We start from the raw sequence: 16,804 nt of genomic DNA, 5'->3' as shown, positions 1-16,804 counted from the left end.
TTGGCCTGAAATTTTCTTTTTTTGTTGTGTCTCTGCCAGGTGTTGGTATCAGGATGATGCTGGCCTCATAAAATGAGTTAGGGAGGTGTCCCTCTTTTTCTATTTTTTTTTGAACAGTTTCAGAAAAATTTGTACCAGCTTTTCTTTGTACCTCTGGTAGAATTCAGCTGTGAATCCATCTGGTTCTGGGCTTTTTTTGCTTGGTAGGCTATTAATTACTCCATCAATTTCAGAACTTGTAATTGGTCTAATCAGAGATTCAACTTCTTCCTGGTTTAGTCTTGGGAGGGTGTGTGTGTCTGGGAATTTATGCATTTCTTTAAGATTTTCTAGTTTATTTGTGTAGGGATGTTTATAGTATTCTCTGATGGCAGTTTGTATTTGTGTGGGATCAGTGGTGATCTCCCCTTTATCATTTTTTACTGTGTCTGTTTGATTTTCCCTCTTTTCTTCTTAATTCTTCTGGCTAGTAGTGGTCTATCTATTTTGTGTCTTTTCAAAAAACCACCTCCTTGATTCATTGATTTTTTTGAAGGGCTTGTTGTATCTCTATCTCCTTCAGTTCTGCTCTGATCTTAGTTATTTCTTGTCTTCTGCTAGCTTTTGAATTTGTTTGCTCTTGCTTCTCTAGTTCTTTTAATTGTGACGTTAGGGCATCAATTTTAGATCTTTCCCACTTTCTTCTGTGGACATTTAGTACTATAAATTTCCCTATAAACACTGCTTTAGTTGTGTCACAGAGATTGTGGTATACTGTGTCTTTGTCCTCATTGGTTTCAAATAACTCATTTATTTCTGCCTTAATTTTATTATTTACTGAGTAGTCATTCAGGAGCAGGTTATTCAGTTTCCATGTAGTTGTGTGGTTTTGAGTGAATTTCTTAATCCTGAGTTCCAATTTGATTGCACTGTGGTCTGAGAGACTGTTTGTTATGATTTCTGTTCTTTTGCATTTGCTGAGGAGTGTTTTACTTCCATTTATGTGGCCAATTTTAGAATAAGTGCTATGTGGTGCTTTGAAGAATGTATATTCTGTTTATTTTGAGTGGAGAGTTCTGTAAATGTCTATTAGGTCTGCTTGGTCTAGAGTTGAGTTGAAGACCTGAATATCCTTGTTAATTTTCTATCTTGTTGATCTGTCTAATATTGACAATGGGTTGTTAAAGTCTCCCAATATTATTGTGTGTGAGCCTCCGTCTCATTTTCCTCTCTAAGAACTTGCTTTATGAATCTGGGTGCTCCCATTTTGGGTGCATGTATATTTTGTATAGTTAGCTCTTCTTGCTGCATTGACCCCTCTACCATTTATGTAATGCCCTTCATGTCTATTTTGATCTTTGTTGGTTTAAAGTCTGTTTTATTAGAGACCAGGATTGCAACCCCTGCTTTATTTTGCTTTCCATTTGCTTGGTAAATTTTCCTCTATCCTTTGCGTTGAGCCTCTGTGTGTCTTTGCAAGTGAGATGGGTCTCCTGAATACAGCACACTGATGGGTCTTGACTCTATCCAATTTGCCTGTCTGTGTCTTTTAATTAGGGCACTTAGCCCATTTACATTTAAGGTTAATATTGTGATGTGTAAATTTGATCCTGTCATTATGATGCTAGTTGGTTATTTTTGCCCATTACTCGATGCAGCTTTTTCATAGTGTTGATGGTTTTTACATTTTGGTTTGTTTTTATGGTGGCTCATACCAGGTTTTCCTTTCCAAATTTAGAGCTTCCTTCAGGAGCTCTTGTAAGGTAGGCCTGGTGGTGACAAAATGCCTCAGCATTTGCTTGTCTGTAAAGGGTTTTATTTCTTCTTCACTTATGAAGCTTAGTGTGGCCTGATATAGAATTCTGAGTTGAAAATTCTTCTCTTGTCCCATCTCTACTAAAAATACAAAAAATTTGCCAGGCATGGTGGTGGGCATCTGTTGTCCCAGCTACTGAGGAGGCTGAGGCAGGAGAATGGCATGAACCTGGGAGGTGGAGCTTGCAGTAAGCCGATATTGCGCCACTGCACTCCAACCTGGGCGACAGAACCAGACTCTGTCTCAAAAAAAAAAAAAAAATAGAAAAACAAAAGAATGTTGAGTATTGGGCTACACTCTGTTCTGGCTTGTACGGTTTTGGTAGAGAGATCCATTGTTAGTCTGATAGGCTTCACTCTGTGGGTAACCTGACCTTTCTCTCTGGTTGCCCTTAACATTTTTTTCCTTCATTTCAGCCTTGGTGAATCGACAGTTATGTGTTTGTGGAATCTAAGACAATCAAACTTATAGAAGATAAAGTAGAATGATGGCTACAAGAGGCTGGGGAGTGGGAAGTACAGTGTCAAGTGCACAACATTCCAGTTAAACAGGAGGAATAAATGATAAATATTTGAAATGGTGAATACATTAATTGGCTTGACTCAATCATTCCACATTGTGTGCATAGATATCATGGCATCACTTCGTGCCTCATAAGTATATGCAAATATAATTTGTCCATATTTAATAAAATACAATTTTAAAAAAGAACGAAGAGTCAGCATATCTTTTGATGCTCAGCAAACCTCACATCATTGCCTTTTCTCTTACCTTTTGGTATATTTTGATACAAAATTACAACATTTTACAAGGGAAAAGAAAGTTAAAAATTACTAGTCTAAGCCATTCTTTTTAGAAATGAGGGCACTAACTTAATGCTCCATAACTTGCTGGCAGTCAGAGGTAGGAAGTGGCAGATAACAGGTCTCTGCAGAACTATTTCCAGAACAACACATCTTTGTAATTTACATTTACCTTTTTAAAGAGGCTTATTGCCTTTTCCTAGTCACGCATGTTATTTTAAAGTTTCACCACAATGCCGACAATAGTTGTACACAGGGAAGCAACTGCCACAGTTTTCACAGAATCTAGCGTAGAACCAGCAACGGCGTAGTTGAAATAAACAAACTTCAGTTACCTTCTAAGCTTCAGATACAACCTGTATGAGTTATGTGTATGTGAACATGTATTATTTCCTTGAAAGAGTTATTATTTATATCTGCAAAGAAAAAGTATAACTTGGATATTTTCTATACAGTAGTAAAATGAGAATTTTTAAAGATTGCTTTAACATTTTATGCCATGTGCTCTTAAATACAAGAATATTATATTCATGATGTGCTAGTTTTAAAAAGATGTTTCTTTGCCTGTCGTTAGATAGAAGAAAAATTTATTTATTTTTTTAATTTTTTTGAGACGGAGTTTTGCTCTTGTTGCCCAGGCTGGTCTGCAGTGGCGTGAACTCGGTTCACTGCAGCCTCCGCCTCCCAGGTTCACGTGATTTTCCTGCCTCAGCCTCCGTAGTAGCTGGGATTACAGTCATGCACCACCATTCCTGGCTAATATTGTATTTTTAGTAGAGAGATGAGCTTTCTCCGTGTTGGTCAGGCTGGTCTTAAACTCCTGACCTCAGGTGATCCGCCTGCCTCAGCCGCCCAAAGTGCTGGGATTACAGGCGTGTGCCGCTGCCCCTGGCCGAACTTGATTCTTCTTAAGCCAAAAGAAGTAAACAAAGAAACATAGACCTTGTAGGAAGTCTCCAAGATGGCCTCCAATGATCTTGACCTCCAGGTATTCTTTCCTTTATGTAATTGTTTCCTGTTAAATGTGGTCTAGACTTACTTCTTGAAAATGGAATATGGAAGAAGGGATGGGATGTCATTTCTAAGAACAGGTTCCAAAAAGACTGTGGCTGCTGTCGAGAGTGGTTCTTGGAGCTCTCTCTGTCGTCACCAGCTGCCACATTGTGAGGTCACTCAGGCAGCCCACGGAGAATTCTATGTGGTGAGAAACCAGGACCTACCATTGTTCATGTGTCTGCGCTTGGAAGAAGAGTATTATTCAGCTGCACACTAGCCTGGAGATGCCTGCAGTCCTGCCTAACAGCTGAACTAAAACCTCATGAGGAACTCAGAGTCAGCTAAGCTGTGGCCATATAGCTCTCACACGAACACGAGGAGGTTAGGAAAGTTTGCTGTTTTAAACCTCTAAATTTGGGGATATTTTTTTTTCTACATGCAATAGATAACTGTTATGGTCGAGTTGAACAGAAGCAGAAACTAAAACTCAAGAGTATCATTATTATTTTCCTTTTCATTCCAAAAGTATTGCTTTGGGGAAATAGCTTTCAGCTAAAGGTCAAAGTAAATCTTGGCTTTCCTTTTAAAGACTTTCTTCTATTTGCTTCCCAGAAGAGCATTTAAATATTTCCATAAACTTTAAGGCCACAGTAAGTTTCATGTATGTTTTAAACAACAAAATCCCTGTGAAAACTGCATCACTTTTTATTTCTTCTAATCGCTTGGGAAAATGGAAGAGAAATTGTTTGCCAGTTAAGTTCCCTCACAGTAACACTATCCAGCTAATCAGTGTTCTCACTCTGTAGTTACAGAGATTGTTAGCATGGGGTTTCGCTTTATGATGCTGCAGGGCAACTATTATTCACCCCTGGTTTAACACCATGTAGAGGTGGTGATAGGAATCTAATGAAGAAAACATCAAGCCTGGTAGTAATTTCAGGAGAAATCATGCATGGTTGTTTGAATAGGGTTGAGTAAGAATTGACATTTTATGTTATTGACTGTAATATAGGTGCTTTACCCTCTCATCTTTTGTACATTTACGCCACTGTGATTCCTTCTGTTTTAGAAAGCAATAGAGCATATCTTAACCAGAGCACTATCTTTGTGCCAGATTTTCCTGCAGCTGTTCTGGCTATAATTCTTTTACTAAGCATCAATCTTAAAAAAAAAACTCTGAGAATCTTTGTTACTGTTAAGCTGTTTTATTACTATTATTATTATTGTTTTCCTATAAAATCAGACACCCTAACTTAGAATTCATGGACACATAGAGGGCTTTTTTTTCCTACTAAACTTATATGTCTGCTTTTTCCCCCTTAATTGAAACAAAGTAGAAACTGTTATATACTTTATGGAGTTGTGATAAATGCATACAGTCATTCTCCGCTTTTGTGAAAGGTGAGCGCAGACTTGTCAACAAGATAGAAATAATGCCATTACAAGCACATACAATCCGAGGGTAGTTTATCACATCTTTCCTATTAAAAAGTCTGTAATATATATCTGAACTACAAAGGTAATCTAAGTATAGAGGTTTTGGAACTCAAAACACAAAATTTAAGTTTTATATGTTTTGGCCTGGTTATCCATTTTTATGTTTATAGAAAGAGAAACTATCATGTGTTTAGAAAACAAAATAATTTATCACACCTTTGCCTAGTACAAATGGTAATATCCTTATTACTTTCATATATCTTTTCTTAAAAAACATGTTTATAGAAATATAGATGTATTCTGTTTTATCAAGTTAGAGGATATTTCTATTTTAAGGATGTAGAATGGTGTATCACTGGCATAATATAATTGCCTGAAGAGTAATACTTAATCACCAACGGAAATTAAACTTTACAATCTTTAAAACTATGTGATTCATCATCCTTGGTTTAAAATCTATAGCTGAGGTAACTATTGTTTATTATTTTCCTCCCTAATTGAGCACTCCTGTTGAATGCTAAAATAGACTTTTAAAAAATAAGCAGTAATATTCTGGAGAGAATTTAACCACAAATCACATACAATCAAATGAAATTTTTCAAATACTTGAGAGCAAAATTATTCCAATTCTTTAGGATTTTGTATACATCTGAAGCCTAACTTCTATAATTATGTTTAAAACTTAGGTTCTGTTGGCCCATGGCAAAGACACTAAGACACTGCATTTAGCTGATAGGTCTCTGAGAGACCAATTGAAGCTATTCCTCTCAAATGATATAAAAGAATTCAATCCATGTGCCTCACTGAGTTGTATCTTGGCTTAATCAAGGGGACTGGAAAATGAGCCTGGTGACATATCATCTGGGATATAATTGTTGAGGAAATAGACTCGTGGGTGAAGATGAAAGAGGCACTGATAGAATACTCTAATTCCTTTGGTCTCCCATTTAAATAAATATTTCTCATTGTGGCCTATTTCTGTCAATAGCTGGAAAGAACTAAATATTCCCAGATTGCCCTTTACAGTAACACTAAATTTAGAATATTGCTTAATAAATCTGTCCCCAAACCTCACTAGCCTTTTGATTACAGAAATAAACATTTTCTTTAAATTATAAACACTTTCAGAGTTTCCACTTTTTAAACCACGTGAAGTCTGAAGTTTGTTCTATTAGGTTTCCCTCCTAAAAAATGTCAACATGTTATTGAACAATGCTTATGTGCTCCACAAAACTGTCCTGGAAATTGCACTCATTCACCTCTTTGGGAACTGCTCCTGCTCCTGCTGCAGAACTCACCAAGCCTTTGAAACCAATTGTCTTTCTTCCCTGTGGGTGTTTTCTCCAAGCCCTAGGCAGATTCTTCCCTCAATTCACCTGACTAAGCTAAATCTGGACTTGGCTATATATGTGACCATAAGATAAAGGAAATGCATAGGAATACGAGAGAAACAATGATAGCATGATGCACACTGGTTTTACATATAATTACTTGTTCCAGACTGTTCCCGTTTGCAACTTCAGATTTTAGTCCAAGTCCCAGAATGGTAAGTAAGCCTCCCTCAACTCAATATAATGTAGTAGTTCAGGAAGAAAATGATGGTGGCTGAAATGCAAGTAATTTCCGAAATGGATAACTGGAATGATTTGGAATGTGTTTAGGAATACGATACTGGATTTATAGATGGATTGGATATGGAGGTAGTGAGAGATGATCAAGTTAGGAGAAATTTTTATGATGAAATGGTTGTGGGAAATAAGCAAGAAAAGCCTTTCTCATGGTTTTGAAAACGTGGAAGTCCTCTTTCTCTCATAGCAAATGAAATGCATTGCTATTCCAGTTTTTACCTAACATTGCACAGGCTCATTAAGGGCTGAAAGGAAATGCAGCATTCATTACCCATCACTTCATAGTAATTTGGTTTCCTTAAAAGCTAACATAGTCACATCATAATAATTCTTCTTTAAATGGACAGGTTATAATTTGCTTCCTCAGATTAATAAAGTTGCCTAAGTAGAGAAATTCTAACATAAAAAGTCGATAGCTTTATGCTTATTTAAATAGATTATATAAAGCACAATAAATGAAACGTAGTGTCTAAGCCATGAACACACGAATCTGTCTACATTTTGTGAAATAGCCAGACAGATTTTCATTGTATTTGGAGGGTAGGTAAATAAAATCACTTTGGGGGCCCTCAGGGTCTCCTTCAAAAATAGAGGCAGACATTCTTTAGCAACGTTATAACTGTGATATGAGAGAGACCTATATGACTAAGTCCTCATCTTCTCTGTAATACTTTCCTCAGAGACCTTCCTGACCATGATTTCTAAAACAGCACCTCTCATTCTAGTCTCTCAGTCCACTTGACTTTTCTTCACACTTAATCTGACCATGTTAGGTATTTAATTCTTTACTTCTTATTGTTTGCCTCTTCTTCCCCAGATGCAGAATGAAGGATGAGTTTTTCTCTGTTTTGTTTATTACTGTAACTCCTGAATATAGACTAACATGTTACACACAGAATGCTAGCACTTATGATCATTTGTGGAAGGTGTATATGAATAATAAAATGTGCCACGTTTGCCGCTGGCCACGGTAATCACCTGAAATCTACCATTTAGCTTCTATTTCAGCCTTAGCCTTTTGAAGACAAAATAGGGAAATGTCAACTTTATTGTCATTTCTGACATTACTGAGCTGGTATGTGATCAATGATCATGTTAGCACACAGGCTACCATCATAGGTCATCAGTAAAATGTCAGTAATAAAAACAAGGCCTGAATACAAAATATTCACTTTTTAAAAGTAAGAATTATAGATGTACTCTCCAGTAAAAAATTCACTTTATGTGCTTTATGTTTTGAAATTCTATTAGTCTGTTAAAGTAATAACAACTATTTTGAATAAAATAACATAATATTTAGTTATGGTTCTGTTCATAATTATCTGTAATAATAAAACATCTATTAAAAATTTTAGAATATTTAAATAATTAGAATAATAGATTGCTAGTTATTTTACATAATTAAAAGATAATGTCTGCTAAATTTATTCTGAACATATTTTATATGAAAAATTGTTTATAAAAATTAAGCAAAATATGAATAATTATAGTGCTTATGTATTATATTCTAATTCCTAACATTTTAAAAATAACTTAAAAACTGTACTGATCTTAAGTAGACAAGGAGTGTTTCAAGGAAGGTCCTACTAAAAATTCTTCACCTATTTGAGGAAGAAATAAAGTTAAAACAATAACTGCCATCCAAAGTTTTTTGAAGAGAAAGATCTTCAAAATTGCCTAATATGTATGGTAAGTCATTTTCCATGCAGTCTAAAGAAGAACATAGAAAGTACAAAAAAAAGAAGTGTTAAAGTAAATTAGATGCCAACAACATATTTTGTTTTTGCAAATCAAACTTCATAACAACAGATTTCTCAAAAAGACATTAAGTGTAAAATATTTTTTTTTAAAAAAAAACAAGAGTAAACTTGTTCTAAAACAATTCCTTACAGTTTTAAGTATATGGAAGACAAAGATTACATCAAGTTTGTTGAAATGATAGTGCTGAAACACCAAATGTTTTTAGTAGTTGAAGACGAAGTGCTTTTGAGAGCTCACAAAGGCGTAACTAAGAGAAGCACCTGGTTTTATAAAACAGAAACAAAAAAGAAAACAAACAATGAACAAGAAAACATGCTACTGAAAAAACTTTCACTTGAATTATGTTCTTCTATTAAAAAATTAGAGATAAATATTACAAAATCATGAGCCAATTGCAGATCAACTTCTATTTGGATGTGCAAGTATAAAAGGCATAGTAGAGAGTAGATAGCAGAGTCAGTACCTGGCAGCATAAAGAACTTAATTTTTCATGACATATTGTCAAGATTTTATAATTTGACCAACATTTTAAATATTAAAAGTAGAATTAAAATTTTTGACAAAATGTTATGTATTCTTTATCTTAGGTTTTAGAAAATGGGTATATTAACCAATATATTGATTTTGATATGCAACCAATATATTGATTTTGACATGCAAACATTCATCTTTCAGCAAAATGTCTATTGGATAAACCATTGTTGTGTGAGGATGCCTTAGATACTTAACATAAAGAGTAGTTTCATGTTTGCACCCTTAGTTCCTTAGCATAAGGGGAATGCTCTGAATTTAATGTACTGAACTTTGATAATGTGCTCTCCCATCAGGAGAACTCTATCTAGTGTACTTCGTGGTCAATAGCAGCACGTGGGATTTATTTATTTAACAATGCTTCAAGATTCTTTATTGCAACAAAAGAAGGTCAGCTTGAATACAATACTGACTGCCCTTTTTGAAGCGTCAGTTTGACCCACAGTTTGCCACAATAGGAAAATCCTTGATGCCTGCTGGTTTCCGATAAATGTATTATGAAATGGTCTTTGCAAATGGCAGTTTCTTTGGAAAGGGCACAGGTTTCCAAAATGCAGTCCTTAATTTGTCTTGTCTTTGTGTACAACATGATACAAGATAAAAGGTGGTAAGCATAAAATACTTAAGAAAATATGTGTAAGAAACCTTTTAAATTAGTATTTTATGAAGTAAATAAAGTTTGTTTCATTTTCTCTTATTCACACTTCAACTTAACCAGTGATGACCGTCTTAACCACCAGTTTAATAATTCTTTAGGTATCATTTCCTTCCAGCAAAATGAAGAGAAGAGATGTTACGTAAAATTAGAATTCTTGTTTGAAAGCACTTAGTGAGGTAATAACATTTTTGTTGGCTTTGGCTTAATAAGAAATAGATGATATTGATATATCCAATACTGTTTATATATATATAATATACATAGGAATACATTAGAAAAAATCTAGAAACTAAGTATAAATATATTCTGTAAATTCCATGTAATTACATTAAAAAATATCTAGAAATTATGTAAAAAAATAAAACATTTTTATGTGAAGGTTTTATAGAACTAATACAAATTGTATATTGAAATCTAAAAATATCTGTATACATTGCATAAAAAAGAAAGCTTACAGTATTTTCTGTCTTTTAACATATTTATACTCCTTCATTTTTATATGTTTATGGGAAAGGAAATTAAACACCTAAATAAAAGGGTTTTTAGTTTTGCTCCTTATTACAAATCAAAATCATGTGGAAAGCCAAACATATTTTTGAAAATTACTTATATTTTCTGCAGAATGTGTCTCAATCATTAGTATCACCTAGAAATATGAAACCAGTATTTGTTGTAATGCAAAGAATGTTGTAATTTTTCTCTGAAAGCTGTTGCAGGCTGGATTTGACTAGAAAAGCAAAACCACTACAACTATTATGCAAATAAGGAGTTTTGTGTAGAATTAGGCTTTCCACCAGTGTGGAGGGAGCTGAAATTCTGAAGAACCAGGAAGACTGCAGCCAGAATAAGGTGCTGTAACAGCGTGCTTACTCCAATAGCAGGACATCATGCAGTGGAGGAAGGAAATGATACAGCTTCAAGAAGGCTGCAAACCCCATGGCCGGAAGTCCCTGGCAGCATGCCACATCCCTCTGCCCTGACACTGAACATCCTGGCGTTTGTTTCACTTCCATCTTGCAAATCTCTCATGGGCTTCTTTTATCAGCAAATTACCATTTGTAGTACAAGAGAGGAATTCTAAGAAAAGCGGTTAGATTTTGAGAAGTCTATCAATAGTGCCAAGTTGACCACAACCAACCAAGTCATTTGACACTATATCAAAGCTTGAAGCAAAAACTTTTAATTTCCAACATTATCTAGACTTTTGCAGAACATGAAGGGGCGGACATTTTGGCCTGCAGGACAGACAAATATTGGACCGTAGTCCTTTCAATTTAAAGCTTTTTATTCTTCCTTCAAAATAAAAACTTCCTGTGATGCATATTCTTGAAATACGAGTTGGCTATAACATATTCAGTTAGGAAACTTAGAGGAGGTTTCAGTTTAGGAAATGAAAAATGTGAAAGGAAGAGCATGGGCCCATTGAATAAAGAACAGGGAGGAACTGAGATAGAGATCGTTGAAAACCAATTTCCTCTACTTTACAATAACGTTTGAAACGAGTCCTAGGCGCTCTTTCAAAAGTTCTTTCAGAAGAATATTTCTATTCTTTTAAAATATAAACTAAGTATTTCAAAAATAACCATACAGTGGCATTACTGTTCTGCTTTATCATATGTAATCATACATATGAGGTAGAGATATGATACAGATTTATGATATATATCAATATCTAATATGATATAGATATATATACACAAGTGTATCCTGATTTAAAAAATGATACTTCAAACAGTGGTATTAATTTACCTTCATTGCAGCACATTTGGTTTTTTGTTTTTGTTTTTGTTTTTGTTTTGAGATGGAGTTTCACTCTTGTTGCCCAGGCTGGAGTGCAATGGCACGATCTCAGCTCACTGCAACCTCTACCTCCCGGGTTCAAGCAATTCTCCCACCTCAGCCTCCTGAGTAGCTGTGACTACAGGTATGCGCCACCACTCCCGGCTAATTTATTTTTAGTAGAGATGAGGTTTCTCCATGTTCGTCAGGCTAGTCTCGAACTCCCAACCTCAGGTGATCTACCCGCCTTGGCCTCCCAAAGTGCTGGGATTACAGCCACCGCGCCCGGCCGCATGTTTGGTTTTTAAAGAAGGGTGATAGTCATGACCCTGTAGAGGAAGAATACCAGCTTTTAAACTTCCTCTAGCATAAACTTAAACCTAATAATCTACTTATGAGGCTATAATAGTGTAGTGTTTTCAAATTAGGTGGAAGGTCTGTGGAAACTTTCAGTAATGCATCTCACTGGTCCTAAAACTGTATTACCTATTATGAAATAACCATACCTAGAAAAGCTATAGAGGACAGTTAATGGAACTGTATTTCTAAATGTTGCACATATGTAGAACATTCACCCCCTGGGAACCCTGGACAACACATGTATCTAAAAACACTTCTTCTAGTTAGAAGGAGAAGAAAAAAAAGAAAACATATGAAATAGGATCTGTTCCATATATAATTAGTGCATTTACATAATTGAGTCATCCAGTCCCAAAATTTCATTTCTCCTTAAAACTCACTTCCAGAGGGGGTGGGGGGTGAAAGCCTCAAGGGAAATAAATATAAATAGGACTTCTTCCTGGGACTTTTTCATTTTACTAAAGAGAAAGTATTTGTTTCTGTAATTGCTTTACTAGATCCAGACAATGTTTCTTGCCTTGGTGAGTAATTTGAGTACAGTTAAAACTTAGAGATATTTAAAAATCCATTAATTACATCTGGACTTTTATACTCTTGGTCCTTAGATTTAAAAAAATCTATCAAGTTCTAATTTTTTTCTTGGGTGTCTCCTTAGTGCTTAACAAGACTTGCGATACTGTCTCTTCAAACAGTTCGGGGAAAGAAAACAACATAAGATGTAGAAGTCTGAGGCTCATTTTCACCGTATGGGGGAAAGCATGCAGAACTAAAGTTAAAAAGCAGAAGTTCTCTTATGCTGATTTTGTTCCTTACTAAATGTATGGCTGTGAGCATTTCATTCAACTGCTTTTGGTCTTTAGTTGTTTACTTGTTAATTTATAAGGACAGCCAGTGACCCCTTTTAGAACAAGATTTTATTTTTTATTTTATTTTATTTTATTTTTATTTTTATTTTTTTGAGATGGAGTCTCTCTCTGTCGCCCAGGCTGGAGTGCAGTGGCCGGATCTCGGCTCACTGCAAGCTCCGCCCCCCGGGTTTACGCCGTTCTCCTGCCTCAGCCTCCCGAGTAGCTGGGACTACAGGCGCCTGCCACCTTGCCCGACTAGTTTTTTGTATTTTTTAGTAGAGACGCGGTTTCACTGTGTTAGCCAGGATGCTCTCGATCTCCTGACCTCGTGATCCGCCCGTCTCGGCCTCCCAAAGTGCTGGGATTACAGGCTTGTGTTATTTGCAGAACCAACACTCTTTGTGTGAAAAATAGTTTCACAAAGACTATGCTCCTAGGTAGAGAAGAAAGTAAGTCTGATGCAGCCCTATCTGTTAGGATTTTGAGGAATAAAAGAGAAAATCTTCTAGAGGTGTTTAGGTGACAGAATCCTACTGATTTACAAGGAGGCTTAGAATATCTCCCTTGGGAACCCTTTACTCTAACCCCCTCCCCAGAAAAACCCTTTAGTAACTGACACGTAACAGAAAGTCAAGTTTATTAATCAGTTCAGCCTTCAGAGATGCACGTGCTCACACTTGGAGAGGTACTAAAAGAAGGAGGAGTAGGGACTAAGAACATGGGCTCTGGAACCTGCCTTTCGAGGTCTGTAATCCCAATTCTACTACTTACTAATGAAGGCATCACATCATGGAAAACTCACCTAACTTCTGTTTCCTCATCTGTAGGTTAAGGGACAATTCTTCCTGGCGCCCCCACACGTCTAGTGACAGATTTTGTCTTGGCAACTTTTCAAGGATACCTAGAAAGCAAACAGTCTTGCAAAACAGCGACAGAGTCTCCCTGTGGGTCATAAGGCAGATTTGTTTCCTGATTAGAACAACATAGATTCATGATCCCTTCCCTCCCAAACCCTTGGGCAGGTGTGATTGCAGTCACAAAAATCACTGTGGTTTTTGCCAGCACTTTTGATGGCAAAAACTGCAATAACTTTTGCACCAACCTAATAAGACAGGTTTTACTGAGCTTGGTGCTACTTATTTTTGATCCAAACCCACTGTGTGTACAGCGTTTGCCTGGCCCCTGCCTAACCATCTCCCTCATGGGACTTGGGTTGGGGAAAGCAAGCGAAACTGAGGTGAACGTGAAGTTCTTGCAGCTGCTACACCATTAGTAATGAAGTTTTCTGTCTCTGACTCTTCATATTTGTGTTTTCTGTCAGCATCTATGAAACTGCACAGGCTAACTAGAAAGCAAGGTAAAATCTCCAATGCTTCATAGCTCCTGACACTGCAAAAGAAAATAAAACAATACCTAGCTCATCAAATTGTTACAAAGACGATTTACTAACCTTTCGAAAAACCTCATAAAGATAGCTTGTATCTCAGGTAAGTATTTGCTATATAAGACAAAAAATAAAGGCTATAATTTCATTTCTCAAAAGTATCTCCTCTCACAAGACTATGAATTCTCACATGTGTATATTGTTATATTCAAAAGGACTTTAGGAATACAAATAGAGGGCAAATGTAGTTGGCACAACATCTATATTTTCATTATTCCCATATTAAAGACTGTGTGAAACCCAAAGACTTAAATATGAAACTCGGCTCCACTATTGACTAGTTCTGTGGATGTTAAGCCTCTGTGATGAGTACTTATCTCAGGCCCAAAAGCAAGTTTACTTTTTTATAATTAAAGTTAATTTATTTTATGATAAATATTCCATGGGGTGTTAAAAACCGAACTCTGTTAACACAGGGTTTTTTGTTTGTTTTTTCTTGAGACAGAGTCTTGCTTTGTCACCCACACTGCAGTGTAGTGGTCTGATCATAGCTCACTGTAGCCTGGAACTGCTGGGTTCAAAGGGTCCTCCCAACTCAGTCTCCCTAGCAGCTGGGACTATAGACACACGCCCACTGTGCCCAACTATTTTATTTTTTTCTTTTGTAGAGATGGGTTGCTCTATGTTGTCCAGGCTGGTCTCATACTCCTGGCCTCAAGCAATCAATTATCCTGCCTTTGCCTCCCAATGTGCTGGGATTACAGGTATGAGTCACGGTGCCTGGCAATGCAGGGTTTTTATGGTTATTTCTGAGCACTGAAGATCTGTGTGGTATCAAGGTAAGAGGCTTGCGGGAGAGAGGATCCTCAGCTGTCATATCATATCAACTGCATACGCAGACAGACCGAAATTTGTGTCACCCGGGAGGGAATCCAGGTTTTGTAACTACTGATTATTGTACATTTGGTGGAGGGTTTAATTAAAATAAGACAGAATTATGAGCATAAAATTAGATATAAGGGAAAATGTATATTTAGAATGCAGAAATATATGATTGCATTTCACAACTGTCAAGAAGCTGATCAGTATCAGCTTGAATAGCATACATTCCAGAGAAATAACAACTCACTCTGTTACACTTCTTGTTGTTTACCATTTTGACTCAGTTTTAATGGAACCCATTATCTTTTTAAAACAAGTATTTCTAAAATATAATTAATGCAGAGGAAATGGTAACTTGTGTTTTCCTCTGGAAGTTTAATATTTTGTATTGATAGTTGTGATCACAAAATATGATTTCACAAGAAGAAAAACTCACTGTTCATTAGAGTTCTAAAGGTTTGTCACCTACAAATAAAGGGGTTCTGGTAAATTCTATATGTATGATTCTTACAGATCTATCTTTATGTATGACATTAATAAGTATATATACTTCACCATCAAGTACAACTGGAAGAGAAAATCTTCTGACAGAGATGATATCTTATGATTCTGCACATTTCAAATCTTATTTACCCATATACTTCCAGTGCTAGGTAATCTCTGGCACTATACACTCAGGTTATTATACCAGCTAAGAAAGTGAAGTGGGTAGCAAAAATATTCCTGAAAGTCTTTCACTCACAGAAGGCTAACAAGAATATAGTATACTTAAGAATCACCTAAATATAGGCCAGTGAATTCAAACTATATGTATTGCCAATTTCACTCTCTTTGCCAGGTCCCTAAAATGCGTGCAATCATTCTAATACCACCCTACTCAAGTGGAGGTGTGGTAGAGAGGAAGTCAGTGTGGAAAAAGGCAGTGTTCTTAACCGATTGCAGCTAAAATATTTCTGTGAATTTGTAAAAAGTAGATGACAGGTCTAGCTTCTGGAAATGTTAGGATATTATATAGAAAATTAAAGCTTCTTCCAAACACAATGATGCTTTCCAGACAAATTATTATTGTTTTTTTTTAAAGTAACTGTTTGAAGACACTGTAGGGTGATCCAAACCAGGCAGAAACCAAAGGGTACATGATGCTTGAAAGAAGAAAAAGACTGGGTGCAGTGGTGGACCAGCCTCCTCAGGAGGCTGAGGTGGGAAGATTGCTTGAGGCCAGAAGTTTGAGGCCAGCCTGGACAACCTAGTGAGACCCTTTTTCTCTCCAAGAGAAGAAAGAAAGAAAGAGAGAGAGAGAGAGAGAGAGAGAGAAAGAAAGAAAGAAGAAAGAAAGAAAGAAAAGAGAGAGAGAGATTGCATGAAACCTAGATCTACCCAGCATTTTTCCTTCTAGACAGTTCCCATAAAATAGAGCTCAAGCAAATCGTGGAATCATAATGGAATAAGAAGCCAGAGGCCAGAGTTCAAGGTCTAGAAATTGAGAAAAAAAATTAAAGAAGAGGGAGTTATAAATGAGGGAGTCAAAAATCTGGACACAAACTCTTCTCGGACTCTTGGCTGTCTTTGAACTGTCCATACATTGAGCAAGACTTTCAAGCTTCTCAGAAAAAGCAAGAGCTTGAAGGCTGACAGAGCCAAGTAGAAATAGCCAAGGCACTGACTACTAAGGAGAGAAAGTGTAGAGTTTCATTCCTGCCAGGTAAAAGTCTTTTTGAAGAAATTATCAAGGTGCTACTAAAATTTATATGGAAATGCATACACGTAGGATAGTCAAAACGATCTAGAAAAAACAAGAACAAATAGGAAAGGTAACTGCCTCTGAGTGTAGGATGTACTAGATGAGGTCACCATGGAACTACCTGGGGTGATGGGCATGATCTATAGCTTCATAGAACTGAATTGGTGGTTATAGGAGGATACACATTTGCCAAGATTCACT

At 36.3% G+C, this 16,804-nt stretch overlaps 2 long non-coding RNA genes across 7 annotated transcripts in view; both read left to right on the top strand.

Moving 5' to 3' along the window:
* Positions 1–2,379, top strand: part of LOC103879390 — a 221,565-nt gene extending 219,186 nt beyond the window's left edge. For all 5 annotated transcript variants that reach the window (XR_002518470.2, XR_002518468.2, XR_004178533.1 and 2 more), the window contains one exon: positions 2,212–2,379. This is a non-coding gene — a long non-coding RNA (uncharacterized LOC103879390). The remainder of the gene's footprint in view (positions 1–2,211) is intronic.
* A 1,019-nt stretch (positions 2,380–3,398) lies between these two features.
* Positions 3,399–11,252, top strand: LOC103879389. 2 transcript variants are annotated; one of them, XR_639982.4, is made up of 4 exons: positions 3,399–3,975; positions 6,532–6,577; positions 9,708–9,785; positions 10,317–11,252. It is a non-coding gene; the product is annotated as an uncharacterized LOC103879389 (long non-coding RNA). The 2 variants fall into 2 exon arrangements; XR_001897032.3 differs by lacking the exon at positions 6,532–6,577 and having other exon boundaries at positions 3,400–3,975; positions 10,317–11,251.
* The last annotated feature ends 5,552 nt before the right edge of the window (positions 11,253–16,804 follow it).

The sequence above is a fragment of the Papio anubis genome, chromosome 15 (genome assembly GCF_008728515.1).
Source record: "Papio anubis isolate 15944 chromosome 15, Panubis1.0, whole genome shotgun sequence".
NCBI classification, from domain to species: domain Eukaryota; kingdom Metazoa; phylum Chordata; class Mammalia; order Primates; family Cercopithecidae; genus Papio; species Papio anubis.
This window is presented reverse-complemented; position numbering and strand designations above follow the sequence as displayed.